The sequence below is a fragment of the Anser anser genome, assembly GCF_964211835.1.
Source record: "Anser anser genome assembly, chromosome: 1".
In the NCBI taxonomy this organism is placed as follows: domain Eukaryota; kingdom Metazoa; phylum Chordata; class Aves; order Anseriformes; family Anatidae; genus Anser; species Anser anser.
In genome coordinates, this window is record NC_139720.1 from 156,803,273 (window position 1) to 156,824,712 (window position 21,440).

At 39.5% G+C, this 21,440-nt stretch overlaps 1 protein-coding gene across 1 annotated transcript in view; it reads right to left on the bottom strand.

Moving 5' to 3' along the window:
- LOC310903614 (uncharacterized protein) overlaps positions 1-21,440 on the bottom strand; it is a gene marked incomplete at its 5' end in the record, with an annotated part of 260,258 nt that overhangs the window by 83,775 nt on the left and 155,043 nt on the right. The window contains one exon of the mRNA XM_083847174.1: positions 1,163-20,125. The remainder of the gene's footprint in view (positions 1-1,162; positions 20,126-21,440) is intronic.

Genomic DNA, 21,440 nt, shown 5'->3' on the forward strand with positions numbered 1-21,440 from the left:
CAAGGATCTGTAAACCTTCTAGAGCTTCTACCAGTGCAGCATCAGCCCATAAGCTTGTATAATTTGGCTGACTAGGAGGGAGCCAAATTTTTGTACGGTGTCCTGCTTCGGAAGTGGGAGCTGTTTGTAAGTGAGGCACAGAAACATCAGGTGTGACAAGATATATCCCCCAGCATGGAATTATTGGGGAGCAGGAAAATAGTCAAAGGCAACATGCCTAGAAATGGCCTTTAAATATTCATGAGATCTCACCTCTTTTGTTAGTGCCTCTATGATATATATAACATACATAAAAATCATTATATAGAATCACAGAATGGTTTGGGTTGGAAGGGACCTTAAAGATCTCCCAGTTCCAACCCCCTGCCATGGGCAGGGACACCTCCCACCAGACCAGGCTGCCCAAAGCCCCATCCAGCCTGGCCTTGAACACCTCCAGGGATGGGGCACCCACAGCTTCTCTGGGCAACCTGTGCCAGTGCCCCACCACCCTCACAGTGAATAATTTCTTCCTTATATCCAATCTAAATCTATCTTCTTGCAATTTAAAAACATTGTGCCTTGTCCTGCCACTACAGGCTCTGGTAAAAAGTCTTTCTGTCTGTCTTATAAGTCCTCTCTAGGTACTAGAATAGATCACAATAAGGTCTCCCCAGAACCTTCTCTTCTCCAGCTGAACAACCTCAACTCTTTATGAAATAAGAGTGCAAGAAGAGAAGCAAATGCCTGCCAAGGTTAAAAAAAAAAAAAAAAAAAAAAAAAAGATAAAAATTGTGCAGCCTACCAATCGTTATACATGGTGGGAGCTGACTGATTTGAAAAAGTTACAGCCATGGTGGTGATGAATTTCCAAGCAGTGCCTGATACAACGAGAATGGGTTAGTACACAGTTCCATCAGCTGCGAGCCAGATGGATACCAGTTCTGTGACAGGATGACCATATGACTGTAAGCGGGACGTCAAAGAGATTTTAATTATGCAACAACTTACATTTAGGTAACAAAAAAAAAGGGGGGGAGGGAAATGAGAAGCTCATTTGGGAGATGTCAAGAATACTTTGCGTGACAGATTGCTATACTCTTTTGTTTTAAGAAGCTAGACCAGGGTCATAAGTGAGAAATAGAGGGAGCACAGTAACTACTCATTTGCTTTTAATACTCACAATTTTTCTTGCAGATTAGCTTTTTATGATGCTAGAATCCTTGAATAAAGATCCGGAGGGGTGTTTTGTACACCACACCATGCTCACATCTCTTGTGATTATCTAACTGCTTCATAACACAAGCATCACAAACTGGAAAAAGAGAGCAAAAGCTTGGTGAATTTTGTGTTTTTAGAAATGTTCTGGCAATGCACTTATCTGACATTAGACTGCAACTGCAAGCAATGAAAAACCATGAATGTACAAGGAATACAGGCACTGTTCCCTGTTCATGGGCATTCAATAATTGTGAGGGCCGTGGAAACTTCAGCGCCGTGGAAACAGAAATGGAAGATACCTGATTAAATGGAAAACGGAATGCATGATCACTTTAAGAAGATGTCCTTATTGTTCATATTCGGGGTGCATTTCTATACTGTACCTATACCTCTGACCTCTAGTACACAGTGAAATAGCCATTTACTGGCAGGGTCCATACAACACAACATACTACCTAGTCTACATCTAAAGCCTGTACTGATAAAATAGGGAGTATGAAAGTCCCTGGTGAATTACATGAAACAGATGGCCTCTAAAGGAATTTGTTTGCAAAGACTATGGTTGGACTAATTCAAAGTCTACAAAAGACTACAAGCAAGCCACTTAATGCCATGCACAACACTAGCGTACAAGGGAAGGGAAGACACACGGGACACTGACATAGTAATCCCCAAATCCAATGCTTGCCATCTCCTAACCCAAATGACCCTACAATACAACTTCAATCTTCTCTCCAAGGTGGAAGCCCTGCTTTACTGAGGACCACAACATGCTACCGTTAATACTGTTGAGCATCATTTTGCCTAGCAAGCTCTGTGGAAGCCTTTCTGTTTTAACATCCTCCAGATGGATGGATACCAGAGAGGGCTCTGGAGCAACAACTGGTAGTGCTGGGGAAGAAATTCCACATGGGAAGACACATCATGACAACCCAGACAAATCACTTCTTTTCCAAAGTCTGCTTTAGCCCTACGAAGTTTCTGTAGACCTAATAATGCAGAATATAGACATCTCTTCCCATCTGTTTTTTTTCAGGAAATGAAGATACAGCCTTATTAAATGAAGATGATTAATCATTTGTGGAAACATTCTTACATTTGACAGTACAGGAAAAGAAAAAGACATTAGCAAGGTTGGATTCGCTTATCTTTTCTGCACCATGAAAATGCCTACCGTAATCAAGACTCACAGAGACACCTGTTCCTAGAGCAAAGGAAACTGGGAGACTCATTCTGCTAGAGCTGAGGAAAGTAAGAAAAACTCAAAATAGTTAATATCCTGGTGACAACCACTTTTCAGAGGCATTACTGCAAGGGAGAAGGCTGGCCAGCAAAACTCTGCACCGCACATGGTTCTGACAGATGAGCAAATCTCATCTGGCCTGTAGTACGAGTATCTGTAATCATTTTGCTTTGCACAGGAATTTTTCACCATTATTTTTAACTGCTGGTACTATAGTAACACCTGTAGACAGATTTATTTAGACAAATTTAGACAGACATCTTTTTAGACAACAAAGTTTTGTCTGGGTAACTCAACCAAACAGATGCAAACTTTGAGGGAGGAAAAAGAAATCTCAAGACAAAATGATAAGGTACCCCTAACTTCTCTAAAAGTGCTGACAGCTTTTTGAGTTTGCATTTAGGGCAAACATTTGATTGTGCACAGTTTCTGAAAAAAGCACAAAAACATTAAGGAAGTGCAGCTTCCTATTTTGAATTGAACCACTCCACAAATATAAGACATTATTCTATTTGTTCTCTGTCCAACATGTCATTTTTGCAGACTTTTGGGTTTTGCAGACTTTTGGTTTAGTTGGAAAAATAATCACCTGCAAAGTTTATACCACAGATTTTAAAGACAGTTACCTGACAGGCTTTGAATCTCTTCAAAGAGAACAGGAGGTAAATAAATTCAGAGAGTCTTTAAAACTGCATTTACTAACTTTTCATTGTCATAACAGAAAGCATCGGTGAATAAAGCATTGTTCAAAGAAAGTGCTAGGCCATTACATTTAAAACACCTATAACCATTTCCCCAAATATATGTTAAAGGGCACGTTACTTGGGTTCAGTGAGGTACACACTAAAAAGAGATGATTAATCATTTGTAGAAACTTTCTCACTTCTGATAGTACAGAACAAAAAAAGAGCACCAGTTAAATCGGATTCTCGTATCTTGAAAAGTGTCACTGGAAATTTATGTGGTCCCAAGAGCCTGAACATAGCCTAAAGCTTAGCATGTCACCAGCATGCACTCAGAGTGGCCACTTTTGAGTCCTATGCTGCTGGAAACGCTTGAAGATACGCTTACAATACTTGGTATGGGTAGGAGATAGGTGAACACAGGAGCAATGCCCTCTTCCCTATCATGGTTAGGACTGGTGTGGACACATCCACTGTGTCTCACATAGCACTTCTTCAATTGGTAAGTAGGGTTTGTGTTGTAAATGAACTTAAGCAAGGAAGATTTTATGAATGAGAGCATCCTGTTGCCCTTCCTCCCAAGCTCTGCCCAGCATTGCTCAAGCTGTCACATACTTGAGAGCTTCCCACAAACCTAAACTTCCATAGTGCTAAGTCAGTGGAGATGTTTCATTATATGTAAACAGTAAGTAAAGGGTACATATTTTGCAAACTCTAGGTCTAGAAGATTAATCAACTCTCAGAAGAAGGCAGCACAACGAGGACTCCAAAGCCTTTGCAAGTTAGAAGCCTGACTTCTGCGTGAGCTCCCTTATTAGAACAGAAATCAGATTCAGATTTTTTCAAGGACACAAACATCAAGCAAATTGAGTGATCCAACAGAAATAAGCACTGCTATAAAAAGGTGTTGAAATTAAAGTGACTAGGTGGTGTAATCACGGACCTGAAATTGTGAGTTAGCACTGAATTGGTCTTTTTATAATACATATAAAAGCCAACATATTTCCTTCTAACTTGCAAAAGTAAATTCACTTATTGATAAGGATGCTAACAAAACTACTGCCACAACAGAAGCAAATTTTAAATGCTTCAAATTATAAATGTACCATTATTTCACTTGATATTTAAGTACAATTAAATTCGCTCATTAAAATTAAACAAGAAAAGAAATATGCAATCTTGCGTGTCTTCACAGACAAAAATAAGAAACCCTCACAGCATCCCCCCACCAAGGATATTTCCTCCCCTGTCTCCTCCCTTACTTAATTACTGAATGCTTCGGGTACAAACTGTTCAACAGACACAATACAAAATACAAGTGCTCTACCATTTATTATCAGAACAAGAAACCTTGTTTCTTGTTAAAAGTATGAGCTATTTTTTACTGTTACTAATTAGCGCTCTAAAGCACATTATTAGCTAGGATAAGAAAGAATTCAGGAAACTAACTGGGAAAAAAAAAAAGTCCAGAACATCTTAGGACTAAAACAGCAAATGAAAAAGGGTATCTCATGACTTCCTTCTCCCAGTTTTACCAGAACAGAAATCCACACCAATTATTTTAAAGCATAATGACTGTCAAGGTGTGTATTAATTCAAGTCCTATAGTATAATAGGCATCAGAAAGAAATCTGCAAGCAGTGAGGTAAAACTTTCTGAGTCATGATCAGCAACCGCAAAGCTCATGGTGAAACGCAAGAGTACTGACCACAACCTGCTGGTCTTTCAACAAAAAAAGAGGTCAGGATCAACCAAAACAAGCTTGGAGAAAGCTTTAAAAACATAGAATCATAGAATCATAGAATATCCAGAGTTGGAAGGGACCCATAAGGATCATCAAGTCCAACTCCTGGCACCGCACAGGTCTGCCCAAAGTTTAGACCATGTAACTAAGTGGACAGTCCAATTGCTTCTTAAATTCAGACAGGCTTGGTGCAGTGACTACGTCCCTGGGGAGCCTGTTCCAGTGTGCGACCACCCTCTCGGTGAAGAACCTCTTCCTGATGTCCAGCCTAAACTTCCCCTGCCTCAGCTAACACCATTCCTGCGGGTCCTATCACTGATGTTCACAGTGAATAGGTCACCTGCCTCTCCACTCCCCCTCGTGAGGAAGTTGTAGACCGCGATGAGGTCCCCCCTCAGCCTCCTCTTCTCCAGGCTGAACAGGCCCAGTGACCTCAGCCGCTCCTCATACGTCTTCCCCTCTAGGCCCTTCACCATCTTCGTCGCCCTCCTCTGGACACTCTCCAACAGTTTAATGTCCTTTTTGTACTGTGGTGCCCAGAACTGCACACAGTACTCGAGGTGAGGCCTCACCAGCGCAGAGTAGAGCGGGACAATCGCCTCCCTCGACCGACTAGCGATGCCCTGCTTGATGCACCCCAGGATACGGTTGGCCTTCCTGGCTGCCAGGGCACACTGCTGGCTCATATTCAACTTGCTGTCAACCACAACCCCCAGATCCCTCTCTGCGGGGCTGCTCCCCAGCGTCTCATCGCCCAGTCTGTACGTATAGCCAGGGTTGCCCCGTCCCAGGTGCAGGACCCGGCACTTGTTTTTGTTAAACTTCATGTGGTTGGTGTTCGTCCAGCTCTCCAACCTGTCCAGATCTCTCTGCAAGGCCTTTCCACCCTCATCTGAGTCCACAACTCCTCCGAGTTTGGTGTCGTCGGCAAATTTGTTCAAAACACCTTCTAGTTCATGTTCATTTTAACATGTTTAAACATGTTCATTTAAAAAAAAATCTCAGTGTCTTTCAAAAGTTTGGCATGGATTCTTTTGAGGTAAAGCAAAAACCAGAACTAGCAAGACGCAATGGATATATTCGTGTTTTCTTGTGTCGTGCTAATAGAGAAGTTGATGTAGTCATCTTTATGCTCGTGATGTTGAGCATTTAGGATTGTATTTTCATATGGAACAGTCTAATTATTCATTTCAATGTGCTTAAAATATTTGTTTCCTTTTTATATAATCCTTATAGTATCTTCAGAGGCTGAAACAGGAGAAAAACATGTACTAACACCACAATTTAAGCTTAACGGTTCAGTAAACTATGCATCTGTTGTGAAATCCTCTGGAGTCCAAACACAAATCCAATCTAGATAAATAGCCACTAAAGAGATTTGATTTCTAGGCACAAAAGACACTTGATTAACACTGTCTGTATCAGATTCTTTACACACTTTACATTGCCTATTATATTGTATTTAAGTATCAGAGATGCAAAGGAAATAAAATTTTCACTGTTTTTTTCTAAATATCGATGTTTTATATTGACTGCTTTGCAGTCACATTTATAAAGAACACAATTGTTATTGCATTACAATTTAAAATTCCAAGCAAAACAAAACCAAAACAAGCAAAACCCCCAGCCTCCCAGGGACCTTGTTAACTTTGCAACTAAAACTTCCTTCAAGGTAGAAAGAAGGACAAAATTCAGGCTGTGTCCTTTTGAACACATTTACGTGTGCGTGGCCAGAGATACTGTCCTACAGAAACCTTGAATCACTTGAGGTATTTAGGTATGCACATGCTTTTGATGACTTTTGTTTACTATACTACCTAAGAAAAGATGAAACACAGCTACAAATTATTATGTTTTAAATAAAGCCACAAGATATAAGTTGAAGTGCTTAGAAAAACAGATACTGACATTGATTAAGGCACAGTTCCACCACACACTCCCTGCACACCAGCCCGTGCCTTCAGCAAGGAGTAGTTTGTTTTCCTCCTTGATTGTGTTTCCTACTACAAGGAAATGATAGAGTAGCTAAGATCCTTTCAAAAAACTTTCTCTCCACCACTCAAAAACACTTGTTCTTCCTATATTGCTCCTACAAAACAGAGAAATTACATTTATCAAAAACCAATTAGGATGTGTATTACAAGGGGAAAAATAAGCAAGCGTGTTTTGGACCCTGGAACCGCTCCACTCCATAAGCACCGTCATTCACTTTCCAACATGCACACTAAATGGAAAATGGGTCTCACTGGAAACATGTTCTTAAAAACTGCAATATATGGATGTGCAAAAGTGGGGAACATTAAAGTGAAGCAAAGAACTCTGTCTTTACATTTACAGCTTTATATGTTTTTCACCATGATACTATATGTTTTCTGATAAGTATAACATGTTTTGAATAGAAGAATTTAGAAATTAAGGGGAAAAAATCATGACATTCCACAATTTATCAGAGAGTGGCAACATCCTAACTACAAATGCATACCACCAGTCAAGGAAAATGTTTTATTTAGCATTCGTTTTTCTGTCTGGAGAAAAATGGTTGCCCAGGGAAGCTGTGTCTGCCCCATCCCTGGAGGTGTTCAAGAAAGGGGAAAATACCCCTTCAGCTTGCCACGCCAAGGACATTTTATTTTGAAGAATGGAAAAAATTTTCCCCATGAACTGCCTTGTTCAAATCTACATTTTTGAAAAAAATGCTTCGAAAAAAAGAAAATCAGGGTGCAGACTCAAGGGAATAACTTTTATTTGCATCTAATTTTGAATGTAAATGTAACTTAATTGAAAGGCCTATATTAAAAGCTGACCACATGGTTTCTGAATCATCCCATTCTGTTTCTGAACCACCTTTCTGCTTGCTATCCTCATATGACCAGACTTCCACCTTAGGTAACTCATATGCTTACAGCTAGCAGGTATGAATCTTCCCCTCTCTCTTTTGAACAATCTTCTACAAAAAAATTGCAACTTTTTTTTTTTGATTTTACAACTGGAAGTTTTCTTTCCAATTTATACAGATTCTTTTTTGAAATAAATTCATTAAACCAATGAGATTTCATGATAAATGAATTACAGACTCCATTAAAAAAATGCTTATTTCCCAATGACAGTAAAAAAGATGTGAGTGCTGTGGAGTTAATGGAGTTGTCAAATTGTTCCCAAAATACACTAAACTTTAGAAATTGTAAGCTGATGAAGATGAACCTTGGGCACTTACCCACTCTCACCTGTAATTTGCACTAAAGCCTTCCCTGAAAACAGGCTTTGCCCAGCACAGTTAGACACACAGTATCATTTACACAATTCTTCTGCTATTGCCTACCCTATAATAGCCTGACATTTCTTGAAAATACTTATTGTACTTTAGCCAAACACACCAAGTGGAGATCGAAGTCACTTACATGAAATTTCTTTAGCTCGCATAGAAAACAAAGTGAAATCCTACAGTGAAATTCCATCTTCATTCAGTCAGTTGTTCTCAGGATTGCACAGGTTATGAAAACAGTGAATAACATATTCCACATACCATAGTAAATTGAAAAAGGCAATTCAATTATTTCCTTCCTAATGAAGTTCAACAAGTCCAAGTGCAAGGTGCTGCACCTGGGCCAGGGCAATCCCAGAGCTGAGCACAGCCTGGGAGAAGAACTCACTGAGAGCAGCCCTGCGGAGAAGGACGTGGGGGTGCTGGTGGACAAAAAGCTCGACACGAGCCAGCAGCGTGTGCCTGCAGCCCAGCAGCCAACTGCGTCCTGGGCTGCACCACCAGAGGGGTGGCCAGCAGGGGAGGGAGGGGATCGTGCCCCTCTGCTCTGCCCTGGTCAGGCCCCGCCTGGAGTGCTGCGTCCTGGGCTGGGGCCCAGCACAAGGAGGGCGTGGGGCTGTGAGAGAGGGTCCAGAGGAGGGCCAGAAAGATGCTCAGAGGGCTGGAGCGCCTCTCCTGTGGAGACAGGCTGAGGGAGCTGGGGGTGTTCAGCCTGGAGAAGGGAAGGCTTCGGGGTGACCTCATAGCGGCCTTCCAGTACTTAAAGGGGACTTATAAAAAACACAAAGAGCAACTCTTTGCTCAATCAGATAATGACAGGACAAAGCGGAATGGTTTTATATTAAATGAGGGGAGATTTAGATTAGAAGTTACTAGGAAATTCTTCACTCAAAGGATGGTGAGGCCCTGGCACAGGCTGCCCAGAGAAGCTGTGGATGCCCCATCCCTGGAGGTGCTCAAGGCCAGGCTGGATGGGGCTTTGGGCAGCCTGGTCTGGTGGGAGGTGTCCCTGCCCATGGCAGGGGGCTGGAACTGGGTGATCTTTAAGGTCCCTTCCAACCCAAACCATTCTGTGATTCTATGATGATCTTTACCTTTGCACTTATTTACTTGAGTTACATCCTTCATTTTCATTTAATGTATTATAATGTTCTACAAAATTTGCTATTTTAGTGGCCTTGCTTCGTCTAGAAGTCTCTTTTGACTTCGTAAGAAGTATCAACTAAGAGCTCTTTCCATAAAGAGTTTTTTGATTGATGAACAGATGCTTAGTTCTAATGATATTTCTGAGGTTAGTCTACTCTAAATGAAACACATACTTAATTAGCTAATTTTTAGTCTCTAAAGAATCATCTTAAATAAAGGTCACTGAACATCTCACTATGCAATTAATAAAGATTCAGCTAGTAATTCCTTGATCAAATATTAGTATTTTTGATTGGTCCCAGAAGAAATATCTCTTTTTATGTAAACCTGGCACATGAATCAGAGCCACAGCTGCTGCCTGATATAATCAGTGTACAATATTCTAATCCCATGAACTCTGACTCAGCAAGCATCTGCTTTCCAAATAAACTTTATAAAACATCTTTTTTTCCCAACTAATTTTGTCAGCCAAAGTTTAAAAGGAGACAGATCTCAAAATCTTTCACAGAAACACTTTGAGGTAAACCACTATAATTCTTCTTCTTTCCAGAAGACCTTCCTTGGCAATTCAAACAGTTACAATACTGAGTTAGAGTGTTTAGTTAGTAAAGAAAGCACTATTAAGTTTTCTATTTACGTTATACTTAGATTTAGTTAGAAGACTAGCTGGTTCCCAAGGACTGATATACAAGTTTTAAATACTAATGTTGTATTATCCCAATAGTCCCCTGGTTGGTAGGAACTAAAGTAAATCTACAACACCTGGTCTTAAGACTCTATAGCTGTCTGCTTCTAAGTACACACAGAAAGTTGTAAAATTGTCTGGGTCCATGGCCAACAACAACTACCGTTCTCCCCTTCTACCTTGCAATTAAGATCACAATTTTTTTATTGCAAATTTGCCATACAGTTTGCAAGTCTCCATATAGTTTATACATTGAGACCTTTCCTACCACTAACAGAAAAAGAAAAAAAAAAAAGTTGTAGATTCCTTTAGAAATGAACAATCCTAATACCGAAGTACATAGACCTTCCAGGTGAGGCATAATGCCAGTTTTTCCTCAACTTTTTGCATCAGGGCTTTCTATGTGCAGTCACTGGGATTGTGAACAAGCAGTAAGATCCTTCTCCACAGCTGAGGGTAAGCCAGAAACAAGGACATCACGGTAACTTCACCTTCTAAGTAGGAAAACCTCAAAATTGTAGAAATGGTGTTGTGGAACTATAAAACTCTGAGGACCAGCCAACCTCCCACTCAAAACAGAACTATCACAAACATACCATTAATTAGGTCAGCTTTAGCTAGCAGAGTCTTGAAAAACTTTCAAGAATGGAGGCTCCACCACCTCTTTTGGTGACCTGTCCCAGTGTTCCACAACCTACCCAGTGAAGCTCTTTCTCTGATGCCCATCCTAATCCTCCCCATTCGCGGAGTGTGACTATTGCCACCTGTAATGTTCTCCAGCATTAATAAGAAGACCTAGTCATACCTATGATTCACTTCAAGGCTGTTACTAGAGTGCTCCTAGCCTCCTTTACACAACTAGAAAAGTCCAGCTCCCTCAACGTCTCTCACATAGGATATGCATGCTGCAATGAGCACCCTTACCAGTTTCTCAATATCCTTACTACACCAGGGTGCCCAAACCAAAGTATTCCAAGTGTAGCCTCACAGAGTCAAGCATGGAGAAATAAAAGCTCCTCTCCATCTGTTGGTCATGCCCCCTACTTTGTATACACCAGTGAAGAACCGCTGAGGAGAGATGTAGGTTGGTGATAAGAAAAAGAAAGGATCTTTCAACCACATATATGTTGGCTTTTATTCCTTGACATGCTATCTTTCCTAATTATGACAGGACTTGGTATGTATTAGGACAGAACTACAGAATATATGTATGTATATACATATATAAATTGTTATTTTGTGCTAGGGAAGAAGTCATTAATCTCTTTCAAAGTAATCTCTAGAAAATATCTTCAACTCTTTCCAGAAGATTCTGTAGATTTTCAGATTACCCAGAACTGCAGGTCTCTCTGGCATTAGAGCAACGACAGAAACCATATGGAAAGCAAACAAAGATTCCCCTGTGCTCAACTTCATCTAAAAGACACCACAGAAAATTCATTCTCCAAATGCCAAAACAGTCTCCTAGGTCCTAGAAGAAGTCCATAGAGAGGTCTCCATGCTCCAGGAGGCCTACAGTGAGAGTAGACGCTCAGTGTCTATGTTGCTGTGGGCATTTTGATTGCCCAGAAGAGTGTTCCTTGCAAATAGTGCTCGTCTGATTGTACAGCCCTTTTATTCGGGCTACGTTTCCCAGGGTGCAACTAATCTCACTGAATCTTAAAAGTTTTATTTAGGCTGGTCATCCAGGATGTTTCTATGGTTAGGTGAGATGGGATGAAGCAACTTTTGGAGCAACCAAACTTAGATGCTTGGCTACTTTAGGTTGGATTATTGCCCTCTAAAAACATTTCTCTTACTGAAGTGAAAGTGGAGAGAGAAACTAGAGCTGAGATCCCCTGTGCTGTTGTCAGAACTCTCCAGGGTGGATATTTACAGATGAAGTAGGCATTTGGGGTAGATACATGCAACAAAACACTCTCACAACCTCTTTCGCAAAAATGTCACATTTTCTCCTTTTAGTTATTAATATGTTTGAAGACAAACTAGTATAAACTAAAACAGCTTACAGACAAATTATTGCTCTAATTGGTAAAAATACTGTTCTCTATCCAACGTTTTATATTAGGAACACTCCATAGGTGTTTAATTAATCTGGGTTCATTACAAACCACTGCCATGTTGAGATTATAGTTTACTTCATTTTCTCAGAAAAATGTTTTGAATTGTCTAATAATCCAGAAAAGCTCCATTATAACACTCCATCTTTCTCACGATGTTTCACAGTTAAAATAAAGACCTATCTTTGGATTTAAATGCAAGAATTAGTATAAGAAGCTATAATCAGGGAAAGAGCATAAAATTCCTTTTATTTCTAATAATTGCTAATAAGTTAAGAGTAAAAATTATTCTGTACTAGAAGAATATCAAAATATGATTATCTACTAAAAAATAAAAGTTTATTTCAGTGGAGGAAGGCTTTACAGAATTCTGTTTCAGTGTCAATGGATGGGAAACTTCACAGTTCTAAGACTAATTTTTTTAGCTTACTTCAGTAATATATTCTCATTTTCAAAGAGCTATTTGTACTGGCAAGATTTGGTATTTTTATTAAAACTTTTGTTCAGTTCACAGTTATATGCTGTATTAGCTTTACTGATTCTGGTATACATTATTGTTTTTAATCTACTACCCACTCAAAAGCCTCTGCAGTTCTGTAATTGTTAATGAGTAGTTAATAGCTGTAGTTTTAGGCCTCATTGAGCCAGATCCAACTAGGAGGTCACACTTTAGGTCATGCCATCAAGCTCACTGAGGATTAAAATCTTACATAAGTCCAAGAGGCAGAGCTAAGGGTACTGCGGATGTCCATGCAACACAGTGCTCTTGGAATGGCAAACGGAAAGGGAGCATCATTGCAAAGTCCCCAAAATGCTGCCTTGATGGGGAAAGAGCAGTCAGAGAGCAAGCCTTGAAAAATGCATAGTCTTCATTCAGCTTAAGTGGTCTGAAATTGCAAGCAGTGTGGGAGCCAATGTAACTACTGGATCTGCCTTCAAGATGTTTGCTCCAGCATGTAGTCAGAGAATAAGGGAGAAGATACAGATAAAGTGGAGGAAAGAGTCTCCAAGGAGAGACTGAAGAGCCTGTCTGGGGGAAGTAAGATTCCTCCAGCCATCAAAAGGTGATTGACTACAGGAACAAGCCAAAAGTAGAGCAGATAGAAAGGGAAGAATAATATCAATGTGGGACATCTGTGAAGGAAAAAAAAAGGTTAAAGAATAACCATATCCCGACCATGAAGAAAAGTAAATTGGGGTGGGGTTAAGAAAAAAAAAGTGAGAGATTGAAGAAACAACAGAGAAAACCAGGTGAGAGAAAGCAACACTGAAGTCACAACATTTTATTTATTTCAGATATATGCATTTCTATATTCATTCATTGAAGGCGAGATTCTTTTTGAACTATCAATCATTTTTGCAAGATGTGACAAGCAGTTTTTCATCTAGGCTCCCTTTTTCCATTTCCTTCTTACACGCCTTTTCAAAGACTGACAGATCACTTCACTAAGCTATCTATCACTAGTGCTGTGTGGTAAGGCAGCAATTCTGGGTGCACACACAAACACACGCTCTTTCTCAATGGTGCAGTTGTTCTGCTGACTCCACCAACATCTGCAGCTCTGTAACAGTACTGTTTGTGTACGCACCTTTCCAGGCCATTACACATGACTCGCATCCTTTCACGTGTGTAGGACACATCTACCTGACTTCTGAGTCCACGAGTGTCTCACGCACTGCTGCTGGTCTCCATAAAAGTCATCGTCTGTCTCAGGGCTGAGATCAATGCCTGTAACAGAGGCTGTTAAAGGCTGCTGCCGTCCTGACCTTTTACTTCATTTGTATTAGATTCTGGGCAGAACTAACTTTGCAAAGATGATGTCAGTAAACTGATGCATGCAAAATATAACTCATTCCTTTTTCTTCAATAACCCATTTATTCTGCTATGGATAGCAGATTTTTTAATCTGCTCAACACAGTGGGTAGCAGATTTTCTATTCAATGAAAATGTATATTTTCATTCCATCTTATTAGATACTCTGAGTTTTCTGGATTTAAGAAGTTAATTATTCTGGCTTTGACTCACTTAAAATATAGCTTGAGTTCAAAAGTTTTTTGGTCTTCTTCAGGGAACCTATTATAGGAGAAATGTCTAAGCACATCTACATCAAAGCTCTGTCTCAAGGCTTTACTTACAGTGTAAATGAGAGAACCAGGGGCAAGCCTTGATCTGGAGAAGACCTTGCTTTGCCTTGAGCAGATTTACACTGAGGATATTCCAAAAATTGACTGCCACTTTGTGACCTTGCTGGAACATGCTGCTAAGTGTGCATATGCACATGCATGTTCTTGGAGGACAAGAGAACTGGAAATTAACCCCAGTGCAATCCAGAAATTCCAGGCAGATGTGCTGACCTGAGCTAGAGCAGCATACAACGTGGTGAAACTACCCAGTGCAACTCGATCCCACCCCATGGCTCCCAAGCAATGAAGAGACGGTGATAGCTTGTTTTGAACAGCTGAGTAACAAAAGCAGGCTCAAGCCTTCTTCTGGCTCAGCCAGACTGTCTGTCTGTCCTTGGAAAGAGCACATACAGGCTGTAAGAGACAAGAAATTGGAAGCAATAGGAATGGGAAGAGGTCTTAGTGATTTGGATCGTCCCAAGCAATTCTCAGCATCCAATACCTGACTAGGTTGATGATAAGATATTGCCTCATGTGGCTTACTCGAGTAACCTTAGTATATAGGGATCCAGTATGAAGGATTTTGAAGAAAGCTCTGTGATTTCCTGAGTTCAGCAAGAAAGCAAAGCAAAGCAAAGCAAAGCAAAACAAGTCTTGCCAGTGTCTGAATGATATGCTGCAACTGATCGGAAACTGTAGTTATGAACTTCTGTGGGACATAGAGACAACTTGAAGGGAGAGGTGGGATGCTAAGACGCAGTACAAGTTATCACACACTTTTTTTTAGAAACAGATAGAAGTCTAGTACCTTTCATTCTAAATAAATAAGTCAGAGGGAAAGGATGAGTTGGAAGCTTGTTTTGATTGAATTCACCTGCCAACTCACGGTACATGTCATGTCTGTGATGAAGACTTTTTCACTCTTCCTCTGGAGTCTCCTGAAGAGACTACAATACAGGTGAGGGTGACTCCAAAATGAAGACAGTACGCTCAGGGATTACTGGTAGCCACAACAGCCTCGCATGAGAGGAAACAACCAAAGCCAAGGTTTCTGATATGTGAGGGTCTGTAATTACCAAAACAAATATCGAAGAGAGATTTATTTTCCTTTAGAGGCAGGTGATAACACAGGTCATACTACATTTAGGTCACAAGTTATATTAAAAGTCTTGATGTTCTCCTCTACAACTGATGTGTGCTTTCATTAAATTCTTCCACTTTTGTCCCCTGTACTGTAAAAAAGACAACAAAAAAGCTTAAACTTACAGAGAAAACATCTCACTTTCTTAAAAACAAAAGCTTCCATGGGGAATCAAGCAGCTATTTCTAATCCCAATTGCCATCCCCCTAAATTTCCCTAGCATTTTTTTCTTCCAGAACTGTGTGCTCTGAATTGTATTTGCTGCAATTATGAGATTGTTACTTGAGCAAATCAGGATGCCCTGGTCTTTAAAATGTATTTATACAAGTGATAATTGACAAACATTGGCTTGTAGATGTTTCCAGCTGCTTCATGCATTACTCCTCTCTTGTTAAGCCACTGTAAAAATACTGCATGTTATTTAAAACTTGATGTATGTATATATATCAAAGCAAAAGGCATAAGATATTGTTACATTACTATTAAAATTATTGAGATCATGTGATTACAGAAATATCCATAAAATGTTGAAAAAGCATTTGATTCAGTGGAGTGGAATAACATCCTAACAGGGTCCAAACAACTGGATATGTGTTTCTTTACTAAATAAAGAGACACACAGGAAGGGATAGTATTTTTACTTTGTTAAGAACACCAACTAAGCCTATTCCTAACTTTTCTGTACTGCTTATAAAGCAGTTATCTAAACTAAAATAGCAACTTCTAATTTTCTTACTCGGGTACCTTAGTAAAACTGTCACAAAACTTTAAAGGTTCATGAATTTAGTAGTTTTGGAATACTACAATGTCAAACAGTGTCCAGAAATTTTGCAATGAAAATTTAAGGAAATGTTATTTGTTATAAAACAAATCAGAATAAAGTTATTTATCAATAAAGTTCAGCTGCATTAACATTATGTTACTCTATTATTCAAAATCTGAAGTAGAGCTATTACTTGTTTGCTAGGCTGGATAGCTACAATCAAATTTAATTTTCTGCCTCAACTCACCTTTTCATTGCAGACATTTTTAATTACGCTGTTCTTGGGAATAGAAACGAGTGAAGGATGCAAACTAAGAGATATTTTGTCTTATATGAAAGAAAAAAACATAGGTGTGTAGTCTCAATAGACCCAGTGTGCTGGGAAAGGCAGCAATCCCAAACATACAGGTCCATTACTATTCCAGACAGTTGACAGTGAGTACTGCTTAGATTCAATTTCATAGCCTTTGCATTAACAAGTTGTTTCTAAATTCAAAAACAGTCTTGTTCTGAAAATCTAATAAATCTACTCTGCTGGCATGAAGTAAAAGAATACATAAAACGAGCAGTTTCTCCTCATTGTTAGTTCCTAAAGCAGCAGCTTAACGCTCAATTCAGGCATGAGTAGACATACAAACATAGAGAGTTTTCATGTTGGACAAGATGAGGAGGCACAGAAACTAGGTCAGCTGTATTTGGGAGCTGTTGTAAGGGGACAGAAAGTCACACTATGCTTGGCTATTCCAGTCCACACTTCACCTGCTATTGACGATCAGACACCAGAGCTGAAGTCCACCTTGGCTAGGTGTCTAAGATTCAGGTCTCCAAACACCAAGTTACTGTTACCACCCCGAGTGTACCTTCAAGCTGTAAGGTCTACCCAGAAGAAAGTAGATTAACGGGCAAGACCTGCTGCCGGCTGGATGCATATCAATACACACTCAGATATAGGAAGGCCCAGTGACAAGTAATTTTGAATTGCACTGACTATTAACAGGACAGACTGTGGTATGAAAAGGACGATCTGATAGCTAGCTTAGGAACAAGCTCATCATAAATCATGCAGACCAGCAAATCAGACAGCAGAAAAAGTCATAAATCTTGAACATCTCTCAGCCTTTGAGAAGAAATCCCTTTTGGTGTTGATAGGTAAGCTATACTTCATCAGCTTCGTATTTTTCTTAGAAAAACAGAAATAAACCAGTCTGACAGAGACAAAACTGTTGCATCCTTAGGGATCGATTAGTTCTTGTACGTATTCAACTGTCACCTCACACAAATGTCCCTGATACAGATGTCCGAGTACAGATAACAGAGAATTCAGAGAGTAAGTCTGGAGGGCAACTACCTAGGAGAGTAAGGGACAAGGTGTGGTATACAAGCCTTCACACAGACAGTTTGCTGTGCAACCTTTGTGCAGCAGCAGTACAAACCACAGAAGGAGCTCCCGGCATGGGACCACCATCTCGTGCGGCTTTCCCAGGGGTGGGCGTGCGACACAACCACGCTGTGCCAGCGGTACCAGCAACCCATCCGCACAGCTGTGCCTACCACAGGCAGCCCTGGCTTGCCTCCTCAAACTCTGCTTACCGCTTAGCGTTCCCAGGTAGCACTCTCATCCCGGGCGCCTTTTACAGCCAAGAGGGAATAATGCCTCCAGAAGGTGATCACCCGGCCTCCTCCAGGTGCCTCTCCTAGCACGGGTGAATCACCCCCCGAAAATAGCTATTTCTCCCCCTTGACTAAAACTAAGTGAATCAACTCGGGTGAATTAGCCAATTAGTTCACACTAGCCTGTTGAGTCCAGACTTCTAAATTGCATGAAATAAATATGGCCATATATTTTAATTAAGATGTTTTGAAAAAAGTTTACAATTTAATCAGCATCTGCAGGTTATCACCCCATCACTACAGTTTTTTTTTTTTTTTTACTGGTGGAGATGTAAAGAAAAGAGCTTATCTCAAAGAAGCAGGAAAAAAAACAGACATTTGACTCAAAAAAAAAAAAAAAAGGTACCACTGTAAAGGAAAGCAATTTAGGGATTGTATTGTAAATACAAAAATATTTATAAACAACTAAATATTGATGCTTGAGGAAGCATAGCAACACAGAAGCATTATTGTTTGAACTCACACAGTCTGCAAGCAAGGTACCTCTGGAGCAGTACTGTAACTCAAAACAGTAAATGTGAAACAATTCTCTGAAGATGTGTTAGTGACTACCAATTCCTCTCAATTAATGACATAATTTTTTAAGACATTACAAGAGACAGCGTAAGACAAGAGACAATTTTAAAGAATCATAGCTCAATTAGCAGGAAGTAGAAAAATTCTACTGTTATCTTCATGTCCAGAAGAAAAAGGCTTTGGACTCAGTTATGGAGGCATTAACACATCAGATTAAAATTTAACAAGAATAATAGCAATAGACAATGGTGTTACAAAACACATGCTTGGCCATTCTAAATGAAAGTAGAAGGGGAAAAAATGATCACTGAATAAAGATATTAATTAGCTGCTAATCTGTAACTGTCTATGATAAATTAAAGGATATTAAACTTTTAAAGGTAAAACATCCAGAACTAATACTTACAATGTTTTTCATCATTTTATCTAAATCTGAATACTTCAAATACTCTCTACCATACTCGAGGCATGAACAAAGCAATTGGTCTCATTTTTACATGTTCTCTGTATTGTTTCACTCCTTAAGGTATGTTGAAATTTCTTACAATATGCTGCCAGTGTGCTACCAATCATGATATCTCCATGAGAGTAGAAAGACATGTATTAATTTGAAATATCAGAGAAAAATATAGAATAAATTACAGTACATAGCTGAGCTGGTGAATAAAACACAGGGAGAAATAGGCAGCCTTGTAGACCTGGGGTTTCTAAGGAAAACGAAGAGAAAGCAGTGCCTAAACTGCCAAGGCGATATTCAAAAGCCTACCCCGCATCAGGAGGAATGACTCAAAGCCAAATGGAGTAAGACTTTGCTTCTAGATACAAAGCTATTTGGGATTATTTTAACAGAGAACACTTAAGTAATCATGTTTGATGAGTGAGACTGCCTCATTTATCAAAAATCTATGGGTAAATTTAATTTTCCATGTGAGTCAAAGACAGCGGTGGCAGCAGTGCTTGTTGTTGCTGATCTGTGCCTGTTGATGTCTTCTGAAGTGGAAATGATGGATGCCACATGTTCTAGCTGTGATTAAATTTGCTTTGACAAAGCAGCATGGAAATCTGATTTTCAATAGACTCTTGCATTTCACCCACTGCTGAGTAAACAGATACACAACATAATGCTATATGGTTGTCAAGCTGATGGCTAATTCATTGTGCCAGTCCAATCAATCTATCCATTAAAATATTACTTGTCAATATCAAGAAGGTTCAGTTTGGAAATTGTGTGGAAACCAGAAGCTGTTTAGAAGTAACCATTAAATTGGAATGTATCATAACTTATTTCTCCAGGTTCTCCCAACAACTTTGGTCAGCTCCAGTAACAAGGTCGGGAGAAGATTTTTGCTTCAGTGTGCTTGACACCTCTCAAATGCGTCATCATCCAGTTACGCCACAGAACATACCAAAGTCCTCTTTTGCTGTGTTATTGCTTGAAGAGAATGAAGCAGAAAATAACATTACATAGAAGAACACAGCTTATCTAAATGCTATTATTCCAACACTTGAAAAACTGTACCTACACTGGCTTCAGAAAGAAACATCCTTCATCCCTGGAGTGGCTGGGAATAGGAGTCAGCAAAACATGCACAGGACAAGAGATCTTTGATTGCACCAAGCTCAGGCACTATTATCTAACATGTTAGTTTTACCCTTCAGTTGGAGGAAATTGGGATACTGACCACTAACCTTTACCATCAGGAGTTCAGTGGATATTCCTGCCCTCCCCACAGTGCCTGAGCTCTCCGGTCAGTTGTCTTAACCACACGTGCATGATGCTCATGATGTTATCTCTGCTTTCAGCATTCAGCTCCTCACCACACAGTAAATCACCATGGTGTTGCAAGTAGTATGGATATACGCTGAGTATATCCTGTAAAAGAAACCTAAAACATCAGTGTAATGACTTTCTTTTCTCTTTTTTTTTTTTAATTATTGCAAAAGGATGTCTAGAACCATAGTATGCATGCTAAATTGTTAAAAAGAATAAATAAAAAAATAAAAACGCAGCCCTTTTACAGTGTCAAATAGAGCAGTAATTAGAGAGGGTTATTTTAATCATGATGAAAAGAAGAAAAAAACATACTAATAAGTACTAACAACCACTTCCTATTCTTCCTCTTCCTCTGTTATTCAGACCTTCACAACTGAAAAAAACAATCTCATTTAATATAATCTCCTTTCCAAAAGAAAGGGGAAAGGAGAAGATTTAACTCGAATTACGCCGATAGCAAGCTGAAAGCCCTTGGCTCATAGTCACATAGTATGACAGGAGCTGCATCCAGTTCTTGGCTTTGCCAGAATACCATAATGGAATAATCAGAAAACGAAAAGATACTCCGAGTCCTTATAAGTTTATTTGGGGACTTCTGCTGTCAACACAAGACAGAATGAGACTGTTGCCATTCTTGATGACACTGCTCATCAAAAATCTGCTTATATATCTGCTGATATCTGCTTATATATATATAAGGCTGCTTATATAATACTACTCATGTGCAGAACAAAATGCCTAAGAATTGGCTTGAGCATTATCTTCAGCCTTTGAGAGAACTACTTCAGGCTTGAAATATGGTAGCTTCAGCATGTTTGTAAATGGTACATCCATATTTGCATCATTTTGAAATATCTCCTCACTTGTTTACTTGTTGTTTGCCTGTTGTCATGTTACTTGTTGCTGAAACATGAAATTCCGGAGTTCATTTACTCAAGCACCTTGTCTCTAACAAGGACAGTGCAAGAGAAAAATTGTATGTAGCAATATAAATCTTACAGAAGAATTTTACAAGACTCTCTAAAGTAAGCTTAATCTTGACATAAAAAATTACTTTAATAGCTTAGTGTGATGATTCAGAAAGATGAGCAGATGAGCCTGAGATTTAAGCCCAAACCCAAAATAGAAAGATTGCTGTCAATAACCATATTTGTGAAAAGATGGATCGCGTTATTACAATTTATTTTTAATTTGCTGATTATATTTTGCAACTTGTTGAAAAAATAGCTATATTTATGGAATTTGAGTCCAACTTCTCTAAAACTGCTGAAGGCACATCTACATCAAATAATGCATTACAGGATGCACATGCTCAAGGCAGCTCTGACCCAAGCTAATGCATCCTTATGCTGGTTAGACATTGTAATTTGGGTCCAAAGGAATGTGGCCTTGTAAATGTAGGGAAAAACAAACAACCAAACAACAAC